The sequence below is a fragment of the Psammomys obesus genome, unplaced genomic scaffold (assembly GCF_907164565.1).
Source record: "Psammomys obesus unplaced genomic scaffold, mPsaObe1.curated_primary_1811, whole genome shotgun sequence".
Lineage (NCBI taxonomy): Eukaryota > Metazoa > Chordata > Mammalia > Rodentia > Muridae > Psammomys > Psammomys obesus.
In genome coordinates, this window is record NW_026596088.1 from 10656033 (window position 1) to 10678208 (window position 22176).

The window sequence follows — 22176 nt, forward strand, 5'->3', positions numbered from 1 at the left end:
AGAAAGAAAGAAAGAAAGAAAGAAAGAAAGAAAGAAAGAAAGAAAGAAAGAAAGAAAGAAAGAAAGAACCACAGCTGCCAAAAAAGACAGGCTCCCAGAGGCCAGCATTGCACACTCTAGAATATTCTTATTCTTCAACTTGTGAACAGTAAATGCTTTGCCCATTGAAAAATAGAATCATAAACATAGTCTAAGAATTTCAGTTTAGGTGTCAAGAATCTCAGAAAGTGGTTGAATATTCTCCCCCAAATGAGACATCTGTGTCACCCTCTACCACGTAAGGGAACAGCATGGAAGAGGGGCAGAAAGAATGTAAAAGCCAGAGGATGGGGAAGAGTGCTGTGAAATACAGACTATGGTTTGGCTATTGAATGCATGAGCTCACAGAAACCGTGGATACCACTACCTGAGCACCAGCAGCACAAGAGCAAGCCAGTCAATATCCCAGCAGTGGAGAGAGGGGCTCATGAGACTCCACCCATAGTTGAGGAGCTGTCGGGAGAGAGTGGGTCATTTTTTTCAGGATCATGGCCACTGATAAGGTATCCATTGTACATTCAAGCAGCACCAAATGGACTCGATAGTTTAACAAAAAATAATAATAAAAATAATAAGAGGACATGAAAGTGGGAGGGGCACATGTGAAAGGAGTAGGGGGTGTTAAGGACATGATGATACAATTAAATATGTGTATTAAAGAATTTCAGCAACGCAACAAACTTAAACTACCTACTTACTTAATCTCTATTAACCTCAGTTTCCCCATGAGCTAAGTCTTCAAGCCCCAAAACACTGCGATCTAGTCCTGGCATTTATTAGTGACAATCACCAATACTGTCATCATCACTCTCCTCACTGTAATCCTTACCATTTCCACCATCACCACCATTATCTCCCTCAACTTGACATTATCAACATTCTTGCCACCACCACCACCATTACCACGACCATCATATTGTCGCTATTACCATCATCATCACCACCATATTACCAGTTTCATCATCGCAACCATCAACATCACCACCGTCTCATCAGCATTATCACCATCATTAGCATCACCATCACAGTTATTACCATCACATCATCACCATCACCACCATCATTGTCACAGGCATTTGTTAAGCCTACTAGTTGTCAAGTCTGTATTAAGTACCATCTCTGCGCCAAACCCTTCCCTAAGTGCTGTAAGGATTCACATCGGTGAAAACAAAAACTTCTGTTACCTCAGTTGGCAGACAGACCCGGAGTCATGCAGCTAAGATACTGCAAAGCCATAGCTTGACCCTAGACATGCCAGTGCTATGGTTTGTCAGGACTTGTGGCTTTCCTCACTGTGTTTCCTGCCCCTTTTCTAGGTCTCTGTCCTTAAACTCCCTTCTGAGCAGTATGAGCCTCCACCAGGCCTGGCCCTAGCTCATTTCCAATCACCCTTTATCCACCATAGCTTTGGAAATGAACTGTCACTAATGGGAAGTCATATGTCAGCCTAATGAATGGGACGCAGACTTCCATTAAAATAATGAAATTAGCGAGTTTCGAATTTGGTTACATCGCATGGCACACAGCCTCGAGTCATTACCAGCCTCCTCTCTTTCCCTTGAATTAAAGTCGGTTTATTTATTTAAGGTCTTTGGCTGGGCCATCTCTATTAAGCTCATATCATCTGTTTGGGGATGGATTTTTTTTCCTTTGGCTTGTTTGTTTAAATGATGATTGGGCTGTTCCCTTGATTAATAAAGTTGTAAACACAGACAGAAACAGCCTCTGAACCATGAGCGAAAGCAAAGGCTGTAAGTCAAAGGACGGTTCTTCAGAGGTTTGGGTTGTGTTTGTTTGGGTGGGTTTTTTATTATTATTATTTCTTTTTTCCAAAGGATGAAAACAAGGGAAGGATCTTTGAGCTCCAGGAGGTCCAATTACACTGACATTTCTGAGCAGGAATACAACCAAGATCCATTTTGCAGGAACCCAGTGAACTAGCTAATCAGATTTCCTTGGATAATTTGCTCCAAAGGTCAGCCATCCTCAAAAGCACCAGAGCCTCATTACCGGGTGAAACTGGGCTGCACACGGGATTGGGACTTGGAACTCAGCCTCCCGTGGCAAAGCCGTAAATATGGAATGTGTGAGCCCACATTCTGGTGCCTGGGCCTAAGACCCATCCCTCTATTCAGCCTCCAGACAGTGCCGCTTGCTGAGAAAGCACCTGGATACTGGAGGTCCGTCCATCTCCAGATGGGGCTTTCCCAGGAACTCTGGAGCTGGTGACTCATCTGAATGAGAATGCTGCTCCTGAACTTCAAGAAATGGTCTTGATGCTGCTGAGAAGGGCAGCCAGACCTACATAATAATCATTGAGTCCAGCTCTTCCAAGCCTCAGACGTATAGTTCCCAACTCCTAAGGTGATGGAACACAGAGAGGGACTGAGGCAGATCAGAGGATGAACCAGAATGAGACTCAACGGGACGTGAGACCCTACACTGGAGCCTGGATTCAGAAAATATGACATTTGTAAAAAAAACTAACATAATCCTGGGCTAGAGTGATGTCTTTGATGATAAAGCAGTTTCTACATAAGCGCAGGAACTTGAGTTCAACCCATAGCACCCATGGGAAAAACATAGCCAAGTGCAGGAATCAGATTCTGGAATCCTGGCGCTGGGGAGGCAGAGACAGGATAGTCCCTGGAGCCATTCATCAGCCAGCCTGGCACAATAGGGTAGGCCAGCAAGAGACTCCTAGAGAAAGACATCCAGGTTGTCTGAATGTTCTCTCTCTCTCTCTCTCTCTCTCTCTCTCTCTCTCTCTCTCTGTTTCTCTCTGTCTCCCTCCCTCTCTCTCCCTCCCTTCCTCTCTCTCCCTCTGTGTGTGTCTGTGTGTCTCTCTGTCTCTGTCTCTCTATTGTTATCTCCAATCTCTATCTCTCTCCCCACAGTCTGCTTCCTGTCCAGCATGAAATGAGGAACCTCCTCCCGATGCCAGGATGCTCCACCCAAGCATGGAGGCCGAGGGACCATGGACTGAACCCTTAGCAACTGTGAGCAAAATAAATATTTCCCTATTAAAAAACAAGCAATCAACAACAACAAACTCTATACTGGTTACAGTTCAGCAAAAGTTAAGTTTACTCTGTAATAAACTTTTTTAGTAGTCCAAAACCAAACACCAAGTTTAGAGAAGAGGGCATGATTCTATCCAAAACCAAACTATTTGGGAGCTGGGGAGATGGCACCACCTATGAGCAAGCCTGCTGCTCATGCATTGCATTTGTTCTTGTTGTCTGCTTACTCCATGACAGCCACTCCGCCAAGGTGAGGTGGACTTTCAATGTGGCTTTTTTATTTGAATTTCCTGATGGCCAAGGGTGGTGAACACGTATTTACTATTTTTGAGCTTCATCTCTTGAGAGTTACCTGTTTGTCTCATTTGCCCATTTCTTGATTGGCTTATTTTCTTCTTATTGTGTTTGGGTTTGGTTGGCTTGTTTGTTGATTTGGGGTTTATTCTTTGTTTGTTTGTTTGTTTTTTGAGAGGGGTTGTTTAATTTTTTTAGCTTCTTATATATTCTAGAGTTAATCAACCAATCAGACTTACAGCTGGCAAAGATTTTCTCTGGGTAAAATATGCTGGATCTTTCATATAAACTGAAGGCAGGTAAACCATGACAAAGAAAATAGGTGTCTCTGTGTTCTCTGATGACCCCTACCAGCCTGAGTTCTGATATAACAATGACAGCCACAAAGAGAATGTCAATAGTTGATCTTGAAAGTCTGTAAGACTTGTGGTCCTCACTCTCTAACCCTTCCTGTCTACAATGAGAAGCTCCTGGAAAGAGATCTACACTGGGAGATAGGCTTTATCCTGGACAATGAAGACCCTATGCAGCCTCCTTCTTGGAGGGGTCGTGAGAAGCTTGCAGATAAGGGTCTGAGCTACAAATGGAAAGAAGAATGGACGGTAATTGGACAGAGAAAGGGACAAAGCTTGCAGAAAGGGGGGCTATGATTACCAAGGCATGAAGAAAAGTAAGTAAAATTGGATTGGAAGCCTTAGGAAGAGCTTCAGTGTAAAACCTGAAGGAATTTATCTTTAGTCCAAAGGCAGTAGGAAACTTTTCTTTAAAAAAATTTTTTTTATTAATTACTTGAGAATTTCATGCATTGTATTTTGATCATTTTCACTCTCCCTCAACTCCTCCAGATCCATGCCCCCTACTGTACCAAAGCAACTTAGTATCCTCGCGTTTTGTTTTGTTTTGTTTTGTTTTTTTAAAAAACACCATCAAGTTCAATGTGTGCTGCATTGGGGACCTTTAAGCAAACATTTTAGAAAGATTTAATGGATGGCAGGAAGTTGAGGACAAAGCCACAAACATGGACATAGTCCAGGCCAGAGATGTGAATACCCTGCCTAGAGGCAACAGGTTGGAAGATTTCTCCCAGGGTGCTGTGGAGATTCTGTCAGAGACAAGAGCCTGACAGGCTACTGGTCCCCTTAAGTTTATGCTTCCACTTTCCAGTTGGAAGATGTCCCCTGCTATCCTTATACTCCATTCTTCAAGTCCCTGCCAAGCCGTACACATCTTTGCCTTCAATCCCTGGCTCTGTGTCATACTTTATGTTGACATTAAACGAAAGATATCAGTTGCTTGCAAACACAACAGAGAACCGTGCATACTTAATAAGGTTAAGAGAAGTCATTATGATAGGATCACGTCCTACATCTAGGCATCATGCTAGCCTTTAACCTTCAAAGGAAGATAACAGTTATTGCGGTTTCACGTATTGGAAGCTGAGGCTCTAAGTATTTAAAGAGCATCAATATTCAATTTTTAATGGTAAAAGGAAGGATATAGATCCGAGGATGCTCAACTCTACCCTCCCTTCCTTTGGCATCTCATGGTCAGTCTGACTTTCAGTCTCTCTTTGTTCATTTTCTACAAGTCTTCATCTTCCTTGGAATACAACATGAGCTCATTTGCCTGAATCAGAATGAAATATGAACAGCTATACCCACTTTTAAAATGTCTCAAACTGCAAGAACATGGTTTCAAGTTTCTTTCACAAGGGACTCAGTGGATTAAAGTTTTTCTACTGTCTAAAATCAGATTGAAGAGTCCTGAAAAAAAAAAAAAAACAGAGATAAGGAATTAAGAATGGATGAATGGATATTTCTGGAGGATGGATGGATGGAAAATGGTTGGATGGGTGGAAAAATAAATGAGTGGATGGATGTGAAGAGGGTTGAGGAGGGTGTATAAATGAATAGATTGATAGGTGATTGATGAGTGAGTAAGATAGATAGATAGATAGATAGATAGATAGATAGATAGATAGATAGATAGATAGATGTGTACAGGGTGAGTGGATGGATGAGAGTGGGTGAATTGTTGAGTGGGTGAGTAGATGGATGAGTGGGTAAGTGAATGGGTGAGTGGTTGGGTGGATTGGAGGAAGGATTGGTAGATATGGAGGTTAGAGTGTCTGTCAATGAATGTATGCATGGATAGATGGATAATGTATTTACAAGTATGTAACATTTCTACACTTGATCTTAGGCAAAGGACAGAGAAGTGATAAAAAAAATTCCAAAAGCATTTCTAAAGGATATCACAGGTGAGATGAAAGCCATGGTCAATGGTTGCCATTCTTGGGAGAAAACAGAGTACTTGAGACAAGAGGAGAAGTGAAATCTACCCATTACCACACAAAACTTTGTACCTTTTAAATCTTGAGCCACATGCAAATATCTACTTTAAAAACAGTAACACAAAACTGATTCTTAAATGCCTTTGATATACAGATACATGTATAGATTTGTGAAGGAAAGAATAAATAAATTCTAAAACCAGTCAATGTTTAAATAAGTAAATAAGATTTATATGTTAAAAAATTTATGGTTGCCATTGATCACCCTTTCAATCTTGGCAGCAACTTCTATTGGTCTAACGGGGGATTTAATGCAATGTGCAACCAACTTAGTGCACAATCAATTATAAAATTTTGTTCTTCAAGTCAACCATGCCAATAATGTTGTTTTTCAAAGCCAACTTGACGTCAAGGTTAGCTCCCAACAGTCTTCTCAAGGACCTCTCTTCAGGAGCTTGAAGTAAGTCATATGACATCCAGTTACGAGCAGACAGAAATATGAATGCATGCCTGCTCACTTGTGTTCAGTTCCATTTCTCACTCTCACACAGTTCAAGATTCCGTGCCTACTAAAGGGAGGGAGGGAGGAAAGGGGGAGGAAAGAAAGGACCACACTGGGCTGGGTCTTCCCAAAACTTAATTGAGACTGTGCTGCATAGACATGCCCAAAGGGCAAACCGTGTAGACAGTCCCTCACCGGGACTCTCATCCCAGATTAGGCTGTGTCATGCTGACAGTTAAATCTAACTATCACAATGAGAACGGGGAGAACATGAACATGGAAAAGGGAGCTGGAGAAAGGGGGGAGTTGGCGGGGATAGGAGGGAGATAACAGAGGTTGGGGTGAGTACTCCGAAGGCGTTATGTACATAGATGAAATTGTCAAGGAGCAAATTTAAATAATTAAATGACAAAAGCACTTTGTTCAGGTTTCCTTTCTATTACTTTGACGAAACACCCTGAGCAAAATCGACTTACACTTCTAGGTCACAGCCCCCTTGTTAAGGGGAGTCCGGGCAGAAACTCACGCAAGAGCTTGAAGCAGGAACCACGGGGGAGAGCTGGCTGCTGGCTCGCTGTTTCCTTAACCCAGCCTGCCTAGGGGTGGCGCTGCCCACAGTGTGCTGGACCCTCATCAATCAATCAACAGCTAAAACATGCTGTCTCAGCTCACAGACATGCCGATAGGCCAATCTGACCCAGGTAATTCCTCCGGAGAGGCTTTCCTCTCAGGGACACATTTCTAGAAAGAAGCAGACAGGATGAACTCCGCTCGGTAAAGAGCGTGTTGCTTGCCTTCGTGTTGATACTGGAACGACGAGGGATGCTCTGAACGCTTGGGTTTTCTAACTTCTAAAGGACTTGTCTGGATTCCATGTCCTGAGAAGTGAACTCCACTCACATGAAAGCATAAAGCTCCCCAGTGACAGCGGCTCTAAGTGTTTTCTACTCTCCTCCAACACATAAAACACTACCCAAAAAAAAAGGCCGAGGCGACGTGTGAACACCCACTACCTACAGTCAGAACCAAGCTGTTGTGGCATGGGAGCTGGCTCCAGGTGAGCCAGGCTGAGGTGATGCAGTGGGCCTTTCAGAGGGATGAGAAATCACCTTTTTCTTTTTAATTGTGAGGCACAACTCACAGTCCTATTCCTTCGGGGACTGTTTGTAAATTACACACTTCTCATCAAACAAAAAAATAACAAAAACAGAAACAAGTGTACTGACAGCGATGGCTCAATAGCGCCACCTTGTGGTGAGTTTTGTCCTGTTCCACAAGCCTTCATGGGCCCCACCCTTACACAGACAGGCTCTGGACTAGACAGTGCCACCTATAAGCTGGGACCGTAATAGAAGGCGTATGTAAGGAGGGGGAAATTGAGATGGTCCTAATACTCAGGCACCAAGGAGCATGAACGATGACAAGCATGGCGTGGCCCTACGAGAGCGTGAGGCTGGAAAGTCAGTCTCAGATGGAAAACCACTCTCCTCAGCCACCACAGGTCTGTATGGCAGAGAATCGTAGCATCCCCGTGGCCCCTCTGGCCTGGTATCCTGCTAACACACACGTTCACATGTCAGTTCTCCCTCCTGAGAGAACCGCCACAGCTCCCTCCACTTTGCAGATAAAGGCAATGAGGTTCGAAGGGGTTACGTACTTACATGGCCTCCCGGAGGTGACGAAGCCAAGATGTGGTAGAGGCAGGATTTGAACTGAGACCTCAGACTCCATACCAGGCCCTGGCTCTTCACATCGGTGTCCGATCCAAAAATCTGCTTCTGCTCATGACCAAAGCAGTCACGTGTGAAACTGAGACGCCTACAATGGCCAGCAAGCCATCTGTCCAGGTAAGGCAGACATCTCCCCTAAAGCCCTTCATGTATGTACCCATCCTACCAATGCAATAAACTGCCATGACCAAAAGCAACTTGGGGAGGAGAGAGCTTATTTGGTTTATGGTCCCCATCTCAGTCCATCATGAGGAAGTCTTCAAAGGAACTCAAGTGGGAACTCAAGGAGCTAAGGCAGAGACCATGGAGAACGCTGCTTACTGGCTCGCTCCTCGTGGCTTGCTCATACTGCTTTTTTTCATAACGCAGGTCCATCTGCCCAAAAGTGGCACTTCCTGCAGTGGGCTGGACCTTCCCATGTCAATCATTAACCAAGAAAACGCCTCCACAGACTTGCCTATAGGTAATCTGACAGAGACACTTTCTGAATTGAGGTTCTTTCTCTCCGGGTGACTCAACTGACCAGGACAATCCAGGCCCTCTTTTCACCTGGCCAGTGGATTGCCACATCTTTGAGTGACTGGACAATAGATGTGATAAAATGCGGAAGTGCTATGGGTAATGTTCTTCTCTTTTGCCTGTGTGTACATACATGTCTGTGTGTGCATCCTTGCAATACACACGCATCTTTGCATAGGTGGAGGTCAGAGGTCAGCCTCAGCGTTGTTCCTCAGGACCCAGTCCAATTGTTTTCCGAAACAGGGTCACTCATTGGCTGGAGCTCACTTAGTAGGCTAATCAGGCTAGTCGGTGAACCGGGGGACCTGCCTGTTCCTGCCTCCCCAGGACTGGGATTGCAGACGGGCACACCATACCTGGTGTTTTACATGGATTCGGGGCATCAAAGTCAGGTCCTCCTCCTTTCACGGCAAGCACTTTACCAAGTGAGCCATCTCCCCACAATGATGGTTGTTTTCCCATGTTATCTGGGCAGGGGTGTGCCCAGCTAACTGGTAAGAACACTGTTTCCTGCTATTTCTGGGGGACGGTGGCATCTCAGTGGACAGAGCTAAAAGGCACAGCCTCCTCACTGTGGGGGGGTCCTCCAGCAGCTGCACAGCCTCCTCACTGTGGGGGGGGGGTGTCTTCTGCAACTTACAAGGAGAGTCAAAGCAAGGTGGGGAAGTAGCCTGGACAGCTACTTCTCTAGTCCTTAGACACCAAAGCTCCTGGATCTTGAAGAAAGAAGAGCCTTAGGACCTCAGCGTTCCCAGGTCGCTAGCCTGCAGGTGGCAGATTTCAGAGCTTCTTAAGGTCTATAATTACACAAAAATACATATATACACACACATGCATGCACATAAACATATGCATGCATGTACATGAGAACACATGCATATATATGTACACACATACATATGCATGCACATGTGAACACATGTATCATACATAAACACTCACATACATACACTCACACACATGCACATATATGCATATGTGTAGACATTGAAATATATACACGTATATACACTCAAGTGCGTCCATGCATGTATACACTCTCATACATGCATTTACATACATATATGTATACATACACACATGTAACCTTTTTATGTACCTCTGAAGACCCTGAAATAGGTTTGTGAAGCCTGGAGTCCAGACCCTCGCACTGGCCCTGAGCTACTCATATATGCAAAATTTATTTCTTAATCTCCTTCCCAAATCTGTGCCTTGTGATGAGAATGTTGGGGTAGACCTGTCACCCACTGTCCTACAGCCTACTCTCCTTTCTGTCATTACTTGTCCTCAGGACCTTTGCACTGTCCATTAGATCTACCTAGAAATGCATTCCCTCCGATGTGGATGTGGCTCATTCCCCCTATCACCTTTAGGTCTTTGCACAAATGCACCATCTTGATGAGGCTGTTGTGGGGTCTGCTTAAATCCAACACAACTCAAACACCAGGTCAATGCAGATGACAAAAATGTATTATAATCAAGCTGCTACTGATCAATCAGGGCCACAGAACACTCGGGAGCTGAACTGTGTGCGACCCCGAAGGGACATTGTACAGCATATTTAAAGGGTGAAACCATAAAGCAAGAGGGGGTTGAGCAAGGGAGTTTCCATTAGTCAGGAAAGAAGTGGGTTCCTGGGCGTGGGAGCATAAACTTAGTTGACCCTGCCAGCAAGATGGAGAAAGTGTCCTTGAAATGGCTAGACTCAGACAACTGTTTCCTTAAAAGTTGTCCCTGAAATGGCTGAACTCAGATACTGTCTCCTTACAAGCCGTCCCTGAGATGTCTGGACTCAGACAACTGTTTTCTTACAACAGAGGCTGTTCAGCCCTTGAGAAGGCCCCAGCTCTCCTAGGGCCTGGGACCTTGAACGTAGTTTCTCCCTGTGACTAAATAGAGTCTGAAAATGAAATAGTAGTACTTAGCATAACTTTCTTTTCCTTGTTCCCAACAGAGACCAAGCCTTGCCACTATGACCCCAACATCCAACCCCAAACTACAACTATTGTCCCCTACAATGAGATGTAACCAATGCTTTGGGTCTATTACTTGCTTTCTCTTATCAAACGAAAGAAATAGTTGCATCGAGGTGCAGTGTTCCCTACAAACCCTCTTTACCTCTAGTGTTTGAAAAGTTTCTGTGGTGTTGGACAGTGTTACCAAAAGCTGTGATGCCATGTGTGGTCTGTGGCCATATGCTAAGTGTGTTCATCCATTTTCCATTGCTGTAACGAAATACCGGTGACTGGGTAACTTATAAAGAATGTAGGTTATTTGGCTCATAACTCCAAGGCTCAGAGGTCCAAGAGTCTGATACCAGCACCTGCTCAAGCCACTCAAGCTGCACACAGCAGACAGGGTGTCATGGGGTGAGGCAAGTGTCTAACCTGAGTTTCTCTCTGTCTTCCCATAAAGGCCCTCATGCCACTGTGAAGGTCCTCCCTAATGACCTCATCTAACCATGCTGCCATTAACAAATGAATGTATCATCTGGGTGCGGTGGCACAAGCCTGTAGTCCCAGCATGCATGGACACAGAGGCAGGCAGATCTCTGTGAGTTCGAGGCCAGCCTGGTCTACAAAGTGAGTCCAGAAGAGCCAAGGCTACACAGGGAAAACCTGTCTCAAGAAACCAAAACCAAAACAAAAGGAAACAGAATGAAGTTACAGGATAAGCTTCTAATGTGTACCTATAGGGACACACAACCACATGACATGGTAGGGTTATGAAAGTTCATGTGTCTGTGGAAGACTTTGTTCCCAATGTCGCTGTGTGCAGGGATGATTGGAGCAGACAGGCTCTGAACTTGCCTTGTTAGTGGACTGCTTTCGCTGATGAATTTTCAACATGACAGGCTATCTCCCAGAAGGAAATGGGAACTTTTAAGGCATGGAAGCCCAAGGGGTGAGCTCTTGGAGGCTATACTCCGCCTGTCTCCTCTGTCTCTACTTCCTGGCTGCTGCGAGGCAAGCACAGGCATAGGCCCATCCTCCGGAGCATGGTCCATCCCCCTGAACAAAACTGACCGTCCCTGTCCTAGTAGCCATCGGCTAGGGGAGGGACTCCTGAACCCCTCACCCATTCATGCCGGGATGATGACTGGCCAGGTCTCATGCAGGTGCCACCTCGGCTGTGAGTTCAGGAGTGCCTCGGTCTTGTGAAGTCCAAAAGACACAGTTTCACAGCAGTCCTCCTGACCACTTCGGCTCTTAGGTCTTCCCGAACCCTCTCCCGTGTTCCCTGAGCCTTGGGTGGGAGGGGAACATGGCTGTGGATGTCTGCCTAGGGCTGAACCCTTCACAGTCACTCTTCCACCCTTGCAGGCTTCCTAAGCTGCAATGCTTTTAACTGAGGGCCAGCGTGGGTCACAAACATGCAGGGAGAATAGTGCTGTGAGGCTGAAAAGTGCAGAGATGCATGAACCCACCACTAAGCTGATGCTTTCCTGTAGATGCAGTTACGGGTTGGCTATAACATGCCCCTGTTACATTACATGCTACATGCTACATGATTACAGCTTACATTCCCCAGATGGCAACACTATCCAAGGAAGTTCTGGAAACTTTAGGAGGTGGAGCCTAATGCAAGGAAATAGATCTCTGGGGTTTCCCTCTCTCTCCTCCCCTCCCTCTTCTCTCTCTCCCCCCCTCTCTCTCTCTCCTTTCTGGTCATCATGAAGTGAGCAACTCTGCTGCTGCCATGATGTTCTGCTCAAGTGTTGGGGGCCAAACAGACACAAGCTGAGCCCTTTGAAACTATGAGCCAAATGACTCCTTGCTCCCTTGGGTTGTTCTGTCAGATATTTTGTTGCACACAAGAAAAGTTACTGACAGTTGCCATGTTAAGGTTTACTCCACTGTAACTGGTCCCAGGCCTGGCAGCAGCCAGCCATGCTCAGCTGAGGCCCCTAAGCTCATCTTGGGAAACTGCACAGACTCCAAGGCAAGGTGGCTGTCTAAGTGGCCTCTCCCTCCCATCCTTGTCCCTAACTGTCTGCAGCAGACAACAGCGACTGCCTAAATGATCAATGGAGACTGGGCTGATACTGATAAAGAGCTGTGGTTTCTGCAAATTACCCAGCGCCCATAGGTAGTGAAGATTAATCATTACAAATACAGAGCAAAAGGGGAGGGAAAAAAAAAAAAAAAAAAACCTCAAGTCGATTTAGTTTTTGATTATTACTTTCTCCAGACGGAAGAGTCACAGGTTTAACTGATGTACATTAGACAGGCATACAGACCCAGAAATATCACCCAATTACCCGGGAGCTTCTAGAAGGTGTTTTTTATGACAGCGGGTGGGTTTGCCTTTTCTATATCGGGAAGGAGATAAAATACCACAAAAAAGGTTGTGACTTTGCCGAGAGCACAAGTGCCAGCCTTGCCAGACAAACCTGAGCTTGAAGATGTGTCCTGAACCTACAGCGTGCCCTTGAAAACATGTTCATACACATTTCCTGCTTATTTTCATTCTAAGCTGTGTGTAGCTTTAGAAATTATACTGACTGCTCCCTCCTGGAACAAGATGGATCTTTTCAAGCACAAAGATGGAAAGAAAGAGAAAAAGAAAGAAAAGAAAGAAAGAAGGAAGGAAGGAAGGAAGGAAGGAAGGAAGGAAGGAAGGAAGGAGAGGATTTAACCTCCCTAGCCTTTGTTTTCCCATCCAGAGAGTGGGTGAAACCTGGTTGGTATGAAGCATTTTCTCAATCTCGGTTCCTAATATTTGGACCTCGGCAAGTCTCTATTGTGGCACTGCCCGGTGCTATCAGGGTATTTTGCAGCATCTTGGGCTTTCACCCACTGGGTGTGAAAAGCACCTACCCTACCCACCTGTGTATGTGAACAAACCAACAATTTCCAGGCACTACCAGACACCCAGAGTGTCAAAGCTATGTTCACATCATAACGGGCAGACACATCTCGTTAATAAAAAACAGAAAATGCTACTTGGAAAACAAAATCCTCCATACGCTACTCACACAAACAAAAAAACTAAACCCATGAACTCCGTGCAGATATGGCTGCTTCCCCGATGTGCAGGCCACAGGCAGAGAACTTTAGACACAGTCTGTCACTCTACCTGAAGCAGGGGCCAGCTTCCCGGCATGCAGCCACATGTGTCCCCATTGTCAGAGGACCCCATTCTATGCCTGGCATCTTAAACACTCTAACGATCAGCCCGAATGGACAGCCTGTCAGCCCTGTGCTGAGCCCTGCAAACCTCACAGCTGGTCCTGACGGAAGAGCTTGAATTAACCAATTAAGCCCAGGTTCCTGGGCCCTGGTGGGTGTTGAGGGTTGAGCTTGACATCAGATTTCGTAAGAAACTTACTGATTCTCTGAGTGAAGAAGAGAGAGGGGGTGGAGGAAGTGGGGAGGAAGGAAAGTGGGAAGGAGGAGAGGAGGGAGGGAAGGAGAGAGGAAGGAAGGGATAGTTTCCCTCTAAAACCAAAGAAGGGAGGTTCCTGTTATTGAGCCTGAGAACTGAGTTTGATCTCCAGGTTCTACATGGTGGAAGCAAAGAACTGACTCCCCAGTGGCGTCTTGTGACCTCCACATATGTGCCATGTTGTGTGTGCACCCACACCCATATACACACGCACACAAGGTAAACAAATAAGTGTAAAACACATATAAAAGAAAAGAAAAACTAGGGAATTCTGACTAAAAGTCATCTCAAAATGGATACAGCTGGGACCCAAGCTGGGTCAGAACATAAAACTCTGAAACTAGTCCTGGGGACTTAAGTGTCAATGTGGAAATGAATACAAAATATTTTTTAAAGGGCCAGCAATGTGGTTCAGTGGGGAAAGGTATTTGACACAAGACCCAAAGACCTGAATTTGATCCCCGAGACCCACAGAATAGGAGATAACCAATTTAGTGGTGCTTTCACCTTTACACCCCACCATGGCATGTACAAAATAATAACTACATTAAAATATTTTATTATTTAAGTTGTCTACCCACGATAATTTTGTTTTGTGATGAGCTAGGTGAGGGTGTCAGGTTACAGGAAAGGGATGACAAAAGGAGAACCTTTATTAAGCTCTAATCACACTCTTGACCCCTCAACTTGCTCAGCTTTGAGGCGACACTGACTGACCTGAAATCATCCTTGTGTGAAGGCGAAAGGCAAGTTTGTCTTGTAAAGTCAGTGGAGGGGTAGATTGCCCAATCCTGATCACACCCCAAGATCTGCTTGACCTGGCTCAGTTTTCTTATTTTTGATCAGTTTTTACTTCTAAAAGAAAAACAGAAGCAAAGATCTAAACTCTTGGGAGGCTTTTGTGACAAGAACTCTCTCAACTTCTGTAGGATACCTTACTTAATTAGCTACCAGGCAAACAGGAAGTAAGTGCAAGGAGCTGACTCCATCCCGGAGCTGTGGGGACTCACATCATCCTAGACGCAAGGTCTCTGTGGCAGGAAGCAAAACAGAAGCTTGACAGAGTGAGCTCCCAAATCTACCTGCTGGAGGAAGAGGTGAAGCTCAGAGGATTGTAGATCTCTGGATTTGGGAGTGTTTCCTGATGGTGAGAACAGCATGAAAGAAAAATATAAAACCTACAGGGGAGCCGGGAAACGGTTTGGTCGGGAAATGTTTTCTATGTGAGCATGTGAGCTTGAGTTCTATTCCTCAGAGCTCAGGTTAAAAAAAAAAAAAAAAAAAAAGTCAGGTGTGATGTGTGCTTGTAATTCCATCCCAAAGTGCGTGTGGGAGGTGGGGAGGGATGACATGACAGGAGGATTCCCAGGGCTCACTTGCCAGCCAGCCTAGCCTAATTTGATGAGCTTCAGATGAGTCTCAAAATACTGTGGACAGCATATGAAAAACAACACCTGGTCTCTCTCTCTCTCTGGGGGTGAGGGGGGAGTGTTTTGTAGGGAGCTTTGTTTTGTTGTAGCCAGACTTTTTAGCTAGTTGTTGTTATTTTTATCTACCACTCTTATTCCACCCTTCCAAACCCCCCCCCAACACTAGGTGGGATAGAAAGGATAGAGGAAAAAGGGAATGTAGTTCTTCTTAGACTACTTCCAGCTAATTAGGTGCATCAGATTCCTTGGGGCAGAGTTGATCTTTGCCAACAGGATATCCAATTTCTTCTCCTTGTCTCTTTGCCCATGACCACTTGACAAACTGCAACAAACCACAACCAACAGCAACCAGCAGCTAAAGGAACAGCAGCAGCTGCACCTCTCAGAGGCCTCCCATTTTTATACCCTCTCAAGAGTCCCCAGAACTCCAAATGTCACACTTGCAGAAACTATCTGCAGCTGGCAAATATTATGCCCCTGCTACAGCATGAGGCAAATCATAGTCAACTGCTGTGGACAATCTGAAGCAGCCCTATGTCCCACACCTGGGATTAAAATAAAACTATATCCCCATAACATTTCTGTTTTTAAAGAAACCAAAACTGTTCACTACATTGTGTGTGTGTGTGTGTGTGTGTGTGTGTGTGTGTGTGTGTGTGTGTTTTCATTGTGATGCTCTCTTTTTAAAATGTGGAGATGCTGATATAGGGGCTAGCTTATGAAGCAGTATTCACAGTGCTTCATTTATTACTTAAAATTCTTTTCATTTCAATCTGTCGGAAAACAGAGTTGGGAAAATTCTAGTAAGGCATTCATGCAAACCATCAGGTAGGTGGTGGTTTGGGTTTGAGTTTGTTACTTAAGAAGCTATGATAATGAGCTGTGAACTTCACTTCCTTGTTTATCCGGTGCCCTGGAAACATTCAGAGGTGGAGCTCTGGCTGTAAGAACTGAGGAGAAAACCCTGAATAATGGGGGAAAGGGGAGCCATATAGAAAAGGAGAAAGAACAGTGCACAGGAGAGTGTATGTTCAGGAAGCTGACATACAGCAGAAGCTCCAATCTTCAGCAGAGTCCCATGAGCTCCCAGGCTTCGGGAGTTTCCTGGAGGCAATAATGAGAAGACCAGTTCTGCATGAAGTTGAAACCAAACTGTCAGGACCTCATCTGAGTGAATTGTGTAGATCTTTGGGACCCGTTGAGTTCCCGGCTGGCACCTGGGTCGTTCTTCCTTGTTATGCATTGTCTGGCAGTTCCATTTTCACCTTGAGACCACTGTGTTCTGAGGACAGGTACATTTCTCGCCTCTCTCTGGATGCATGTGCTTTGTGGTTCCAGTCTCAGATTCCCAGCAGCTAGTCCCTGTAGCCCTTTGCTGGCAGAAGAGCCACCCCCACAACCAGGACTCCATTCTGCCTGCACATGTGGTGTACCTGAAGTGCTGAGAAATGGAAATAACCCTCCCTAAGATCAAAACCCACCCATGACCGATTGGAGGAGTATGTAAGCACGCCAGCTCCTTTACCCCGCAGGTGTGATAACTCTAGAGTATGCGTTCTACACGTGGCCTGGCCTTCCTCTTAACCATTCACAAACAGTGTATTATTCAGAGCCTACTGAGAGCAGGGTGCTGTGTCAGGCAAAGATTATTTGGCGGTCAGCATGTCCTTCGCTTGTCTTCTGTATAGCCATAAAGCATCCGCGGAAAACCCAGACTATCAGGCAGCGAGTTCAAGCTCCCATCCCTGACTTCAATTACCCTGTAGACACAATCACCAAAAGTCATTTTCTAAAAATGTTAGGCCATAAAATGTTGTTCTATTTCTTCCGAAATATACACAATGAGGATAGTAAGCCAGAGCAGATGAACTTGGGAGGTTTAGTCATTTTGGTACAGCTGTCACAGCTTCCTGTGTGGGGATGAATGCCTGGGCTCCTGTCAGTTATTTTCTCACCTTTGTTATACTGTATCAGACAGAAACAAATTTGGTTAGAAAGGGTTCACTTGGCTCGACATTCAAAAGCACACACCGTCCACCATGACAGCATATACAGTCCCTCATGGAAGGGAAGGCACAGCAGAAGAGCCTGTGTGAAACTGAGATTTCTCACATCTCAGTGGACCAAGAAGCAGAGAGTACTTCTAGACTAGAAGTAAAATGGGGCTACAGCCTCTCAAGACCTCTGCCCCTCAGATATCCATATTCTCCAGCTAAGCTCCATTTCCTGAAGGGCCCACAGCATCATCAGCCAGGGACCAAGTGTTCAAGCACATGAGCCTGTGGGGAACCTTTCCTATTCAAACCACAACAGGCCTTTTCTGTTCAAATGACTTGGGACACTCTCGAGAGACACAAGAACAGAAAAGCACAGCTGCTAATGAAAGACACGGGTACTAGAGGCGAAGGCCAATGCCGCAGGTGGCCTTCAATCTCTCCACTCCCAAGCCCCCTCTGCTCACTGGCAGCTCTGAGGAACAACCAGGAATCAAACGTTTTGAGGCAGAGAGTGCCCCCCCAGAAGAGCCTGGACTCTGTTCCAGTCCACCTCTAAAAACAAGGCATCCACTTAATCCTGAGCCACACAACTCAGGCTGGGAACCCAAGCCAGGTTGCTTTCAAGGTTCCCTCAGCCGTGGTACAAGTAAGACATGTACAGCCATGATTCCACACATCCCGAATGTGGCTTTTCTGAACCTTGGTGGATGAGGGACAGTGATCCCAGGGCTTCTACCGTGGCCTGCTGTCTGTCTATACGTGATAAGCAGTCACCTTCTATCTCCAAGTGACAAACTTGCTTGGTGTAACTACTGGTGACTGTGTGTGTCGCTAGCGTGCTAGGAACCAGGGCACAAGAGACCTGCCTCCCAAAGGCTTCTGCTGTAATAATGCACCAGTGACTTGCATCAGTGGGAGTCCCCTGATCAGATCACAGGCTAGACAACCTGATGGACAGCCGCTGTTCTTCTGGACCCAGTATAGTGGCTGTATCAGACAAATGCTGAATGCAGCATGAATCCTCAAATTTGGGTTTTTCTAACCCAAAGCAAGACTGTGCCCTATTTTCCTGGATGAGACATTCTCAGAACAAGGCTGAACCCATGGTTCTTCCTAGTCAGCCTTCCTCTCTAGACTTTTGGAGATGCTGGCCTTGTGTGTGGCTCAGGCTTGCATTGCTCCTCTCTGTTCTATCGCTGACAGAGGCTCTTCCAATGTAGTTCTTGCACAGCTAATTGCCTGGCCTTTTGCGTCTCAAGGACCTGATCTCACCCACACGCATTCTAAACACAGCCATTACTTCAAGTCCTTTCTCTTCTGCTTTACTTGCATTTGCATGGCTCTCATTTTACTTGTTTTGGTTAGAGATTTTTAAATGTATGTGTATGAGTATACGCCATGTGTGTACAGGTGCCTTCAAAGGCCAGAAGAAGTCAGCAGATCCCTTGGAGCTGCAGGTAATTATGAGTGGCCTGACATGGGTGCCGCTGAAGTTGGGTTATCTGCAAGAACAGAATGAGCTCTTAACCACTGACCCATCTCTCCAGCCAGCACATCATTGACACTCTGTTCACCATTCATCATTCTAGCACTTGTGCTCTCTCACGTTTTATGCATTTCATATGCACCCTTTGTACTCCACTGATACAAATATCATCCCCCTCTGGTTGGGTATGTGGGGCCTTCCTGGTGTTTTCTCCTAAGGAAATTGTGATACCCTGCCCTGCCTAAGAACTTTGGTAGCACTGACTTTCCCACCATAGAATAGACTGCCTGGGATGGAGGAAAACACACCTCGTGGCTCTTCTTCACGATGCCGGGGCTTCGTAGCGGCACAGCCCTGGATGAGTACCCACAGATCAGTGCCGTGCTCAGCCATCATCAGGGAAGTTTCCTGCTGCAGCAGATGGGAACAAATACAGAGACCCACAGCCAGACAACATTCAAGGGAGTGAGAGACCTTGGAACACTCAGCCCTAAAAAGAAGATCTCCATCAGATCCCTTTTCTCGGGGCCCAGGGAACTCTGTGGAAGAGAAGGCAGAAAGAATATAAGAGCCGGACAGGATGGATGGAGGACGCCAAGGCGGCAAGGCCTTCCAGGCACAGCAGGGCTGGCACATGTGAATTCACAGACACTGAGGCAGCATGCACAGGGCCTGCACCGGCAGGGGTCCTAGAGCTGAAATGAGACGTAGACCATGCCCCCACCCCTAACCCAGAAACACTTTATAGTTGACAGTCACTCACAAATGAGAATTTACCTTTTCTCCGAGGGAGCCTCGCTAGGGAAACAGACTGCTCTTAAGGTAGGCTGCTGGCCTTGCTGGAGAGGACCAAGAGAGAATGAGCTCAGCGGCATCGCTGGGGGGTCTTCGTTTCATAAAGTTAAGTCAAGGCATTTTGTTTTCTCTTACAAGTTGTTTGCGTATATATTATGGCTTCTGGTTTGGAGGCTGTTGTTTTTTCTTTTTCTTTCTTTCTTTCTTTCTTTCTCTTTCTTTCTTTCTTTCTTTCTTTTATGAGATTCTTGTGTGTGAACATGTCTGTCTCCATGTCGCTATGTGTTCCTTATGCTTTTTCTTTGGCTTTTTTTTTTTCATGTTTGGTTGTTTTGTCATATTCCCATTTGTTTGGATTTGTACTTATCTTATTATATTGTGTTTTATTTTATTATTGTTATTATTATTTCTTAGATGCCTGTTTGTTTTCTAATGAGAGACAGAAAGGATATGGATCCAGTTGAGAGGGGAGGGGGAGGAGTAGGAAGACCAAAATATATTTAAAAAATCCATTTTCAATATAAAAAAACACATATATCAAGAAAAAATTATCAAGTATCTCAGGGTTTCTATTCTTCACCTACCATACACACGTGCACGCGCACACACACACACACACACACACACACACACACACACAAAAGGATCTCACACCTGACATGCAGCCTCTAGGGAGCGCTGCTGAGGGACTTATCTTGGTCCAGCAAGATTCTGTAACAGAAATCTAGACTGGGCAGCTTTTTTAAACAGCAAAGAACAAAGAAGAAGAACAAGAACAACAAGAAGAAACAGAAGAAGGCGGAAGAAGAGAAGGAAGGAAGGAAGGAAGGAAGGAAGGAAGGAAGGAAGGAAGGAAGGAAGGAAGGAAGGAAGGAAGGTCCCAAGGCTGGACATCCATGACCAAGTTGCAAGCAGATTGTCTGGCGGAGGCTTGCTTCCTGTCTCCTTGTGTCCTCACAAGGCTGAAGACAAAGTGACTCCAAGGCTCAGGGCTTTGAGGAGACCTAAGAGGGAGGTGGGACTGCAGTGCTCTGGAATAGATAGAAACCTCTAATAGAGACCAACCACTCAAAACCACATCACACTTGGCAGCCTAGAGATGGGACAACAGAACCACTGGCCTCCTGAACCCAGGACCTGATGCCTGATGCACCCCTGCAAGGGGTTCTGGTGGAACTCTCTGTCCAGGCTCCATCTTGGCTCCATCTGCCACTGTGATCCCACATGCGCACAGCACTCTGCCCCAGCTCTACTTCCTCTCAGGTTTTTCTTTGAAGGCTTATTTAGGAACTGCTGAAGCAATTCTAAAAAAGTAAAAAAAAAAAAAAAGAACAATTCAACCCTAAAAGAAACAACCTTGAAGAAACAGAAGCAAAGCAGAAACGGTGGTGTGGTGGTTTGAATAGGAACAGCCCCCATAAACTCATGCGTGTGAACGCCTGGCCACAGAGAACGGCACTACTAGGAGGTGTGGCCTTGTCGGGGAAGTGTGTCACTGTAGAGGTGGGCTTAGAGGTCTCCTGTGCTCAGGCTACACCCAGTATGGCACACAGTCACATCTGCTGCCTGCTGATACAGAGGCTATATGCACAGCTCCTAGTGTTCTGGACCCCGTGTGCCTTAAGTAGCTGCAGGAAACCTAGATATTGCTACAAAGACTAGTGGTGGGAGTCCTGGGCTCAGAGGGGATGTTGTTGGTACAGCAGCATCTGTCACGTTCTCAGCTCCTCCAGCACCACGTCTGCCTGCATGCTGCCATGCCTCCCACCGTGAGGGTAATAAACTAAACCTCTGAAACTGTAAGCCAGCTCCAATTAAATGTTTTTCTTTATAAGAGTTGCCATGGTCATGGTGTCTCTTCACAGCAATAAAATCCTACCTAAGACAGATGGTAATATTTGTGTTTCTCCACCCGCCCTAATCAAGGCCCCCGAGAGTGGACTGTGAACGGACTCTGGGTCTGCACATCAGGAGTCACAGACACCCTAAGCTTGCCTTTCCATAAGCACTTTACCATTTCCTCATCCCTGGACTCCTCCGCTACCAACCCCACACCCATCTAGCATCAAGACTGAAGTGTGCAGGATAAAGATATGATTGTTTAAACAAAAGTCATACCCAGCAGTCATTCATCCTCCCCTCGCTCCAACCAAAGGAAAAAAAATCTAATTTATTATGTTGACTTTTTTTTTTCATCTTTTTCTACATACCACCCAATTGGGTAAATAAGTTCTATGTTCAATCTTTTAACAGGGGCTATTCAGTGTACTCAAGCCAACATGAATAGTTCCTCCTGGTTTCCATGACAACCTCTCAGCACATTCAGCCTTCATATAAATGAGTTATTGCTTTTATGTTCTCATACTCTGAGACAATAGAAAAATTAACATAATGTGGTCATACCAAAAAAAAAAAAAAAATCAAAGCCCTCATATCCTCCCCAGAAATTCATAGATAGTGTTCAGTGAAAAAGAACCAAAGAGAAATGAGGCCTTCACATCTGACAAGACTGTTAACATTAGCGATTTCATTTTAGATGCACTTAAATGAAGCCAGACTATAACAAAACTGAAAGAGAAGTGTATCAACAGAGAAGAAAACTGGAGGAGAAAGAAGTATAAAGGTGAAGTCACTTTCAGGTCATTCATCTTTCCAGCATGCCCCCCCCACACTCCAACTC